Source organism: Chrysochloris asiatica, unplaced genomic scaffold (genome assembly GCF_000296735.1).
Source record: "Chrysochloris asiatica unplaced genomic scaffold, ChrAsi1.0 scaffold00026, whole genome shotgun sequence".
In the NCBI taxonomy this organism is placed as follows: domain Eukaryota; kingdom Metazoa; phylum Chordata; class Mammalia; order Afrosoricida; family Chrysochloridae; genus Chrysochloris; species Chrysochloris asiatica.
In genome coordinates, this window is record NW_006408544.1 from 17640181 (window position 1) to 17643212 (window position 3032).

Here is a 3032-nt window from a genome sequence, read left to right on the forward strand (position 1 = left end):
TGTACAGGGTCTCTACGAGTCGGAACCAATTCGATGGCACTTAACAACAACAACATTCGGTTTATAGAAATAAATGCTAAATTGGGAGGTAGTTTGATGTAGACCATTGGTCTCAACCAACAGCATCAGCATCACCTGAGACTTTATTAGAAATTAATTTTCTTGGGCCTCACTCCAGATCTGCTGAATCAGAAACTCCAGGTGTTGGGCCCAGCATTTGATGTTTTAACAAGTCCTCTAGGTGATTCTAATGCATGCTGAAGTTTGGAAATCACTTATTTATAAAATGTAAAACATTAGATTTGGAGTCAGACAGTTCTGGGATCTTCCAGAATGTCCTAGTTCACCTTTTACTACTTGGGTTACCTCGAGCAAATTACTATAGTTCTCTGCTCCTTTGTATATTCATTTTTGAAATAGGGTAATAGTTTATCTACTGGTGTGGTGTTGTAGGATCAGCAGTGGACTGCAAACAACAAGGTCAGCAATTCAAACTCACCAGCTGCTCCTTGGAAACCCTATACAGGATCGCTGTGAGTTGGAACCAACTTGGTGGCATTGGACTACAACAATAACAATTATGTAGGGTTGTTATTCATTTGTTAAACAGTTTTTTGTATTTTTTTTTAGTTTATGTTACGTGCCAGAAGGCCTGGTATGGCTCTGCATAAATAGCGTTGGAGTGGTAACCACAAGGTCGGTGGTTCAAACCCACCAGCTCCTCCTCCAGAAACCTATACAGGGTCACTATGAGTTGGAACCAACTCAACAGCCCTCAACAACAGCAACAACAACTGTGTACCAGCTACTCCTCTATATTCTAAAAGTACACTGGTGAACAAAACAAATTACCTGCCCTCATGTAGTGACATCTTAATGAAATTATTGAGAATTAAGTTAATTAAAATAATAATGTATAAAGCTTAGTATAACACGAGCACATGTAAACACTCAGAAGACAGTAACTGTAAGTACCAGTGATGAAAGGGCTTGTAAACAGTGAAATGCTACATTCGATTACACTGTGAGTTCCCCCAAACTGTCTAATTCATGGCTGTATCATCAGATCTAATGTAACCTCTGGCACAGAGTAGAGTTCAGTAAATATTTGATAAATGTGTGTGCAAAAGTCAAAGACTAATATGTCTTATCTGAACGGGATTCCTCTGCAATTCCTGTTTAGAGGTAATAGTTCAGCAATAAGCCACACCTCCCAATAAGCCTTCCTCTCCTCCTGTTGTCACTAGTTGCCTTCCAGTCGGCACTGACTCATAGTGACCCTGTATAAGGTTTCCAAGGCTGTAAATCTCATTTTCCTTGGAGGGACTGGTGGGTTTGAACTGTCAATCTTGTGTGGTTAGCAGTCCAGTGCTTATTCTAAAGTACTTCCAATGCTCCTTTCCTCTCTCCTTACATTTGTGTATTTCACCTTCCAGCTGGTCAAAGTGAATGTCCTCCACATTCACATGTTGACTGTCTGGAATGCGGTTGGTATATGATAAATCCGTGTTGAATGAATAAATGGACTCTTCAAGTAGTATTGTTATTGTTGTTAGGTGCCATCGAGTCGGTACCGACCCATAGTGACCCTATGCACAGCAGAACGAAACACTGCCCGATCCTGGGCCAACCTCACTATTGTTGCCAGGCTTGAGTCCATCGATGCTGCTACTTGGCCAATCCATCTTGTTGGGAGTTTTCCTCTTTTCCTCTGACCCTCCACCTTACCAACATGATATCCTTCTCCAGCGACTGGTCCCTCCTGACAATATGTCCAAAATATGAGAGACGAAGTTTGGCCATCTTGGCCTCCAAGGAGCACTCTGGCTGCACTTCTTCCAAAACAGATCTATTGGTTCTTTTGGCAGCCCATGGCACTTTCAATATTCTCCTCCAACACCGTAACTCAAAAGCATCAATTCTTCTATGGTTTTCCTTATTCACTGTCCAGCTTTTGCATGCATATGAGATTATTGAAAATACCATGGTTTGGGTCATGTGCACATCTTTGCTCTTCAACACTTTAAAAAGGTCTTGTGCAGCAGATTTACCCAATGCATTATGTCCTTTGATTTCTTGACTGCTGCTTCCGTGAGTGTTGCTAGTTGATCCAAGAAGAATGAAGTCTTTCACAGCTTCAATCTTTTCTCCATTGATAAGAATGTTGTTTATTGGTCCAGTGGTGAGGAGTTTTGTTTTCTTTACATTGCGATGTAATCCATACCAAAGGCTGTGCTCTTTGATCTTCAGCAGTAAATGTTTTAAGTCCTCTTCACTTTCAGCAAGCAAGGTTGTATCATCTGCATATGGCAGGTTGTTAATGAGTCCTTCTCCAGTCCTGATGCTACATTTTTCTTCATATAACCCAGCTTCTCAGATTACTTGCTCAGCATACAGGTTGAATAAGTATGGTGAAAGAATACAACCTTGATAGCCACAGAGAACTAAAGTGGAGAGTGAAGCATCCAACTGATAAGAAGAGAAGGCATATGCACAAGAACACCCACACTTGCAGATAATACCCACTTGTCCTGGCTTCAATGGCTGGATGATCAGAGCTCAACCAGAAGAAGAAAGAAGAGGTAAAAAAAAGAGTAATCTGATACAATTTGATGAACTTGACCTACATCTATAGATGCAGTAGCTCAAAAGAGGGAACAAATCCTTACAGCAAGGATCATTCCCACCCGCTCCATACAAAGAGTAGACAGGGATGGGCAACTTGGACATTGGCTACTCAAAATGGGGGGGGGAGGGGCTACAAAGGCAAGAAGTGACTGGCCTACAAGCTTTCAAGAGGGTAGCTAGATTCATAGGGCATGGAGGAAGGTAGAATCTCCATTGAGTAGTGTACAATCTGTCTAGGCAGGGCTGATGAAATGAAATGCAGATGGATCTCTTGTGATACTATAGTGAATAATTGTTATCAGGACTGATTGTGAGGGTTGGAATTGTAAAGGTAGATATTTTGTAGCAAGGAGGGGAGTGATTAACTTTTCAGCCTAGGAGCAGAGGTCCCTGGGACCATCAAG

At 41.6% G+C, this 3032-nt stretch overlaps 1 pseudogene; it reads left to right on the forward strand.

Moving 5' to 3' along the window:
* LOC102830675 overlaps positions 1-3032 on the forward strand; it is a 13484-nt pseudogene that overhangs the window by 945 nt on the left and 9507 nt on the right.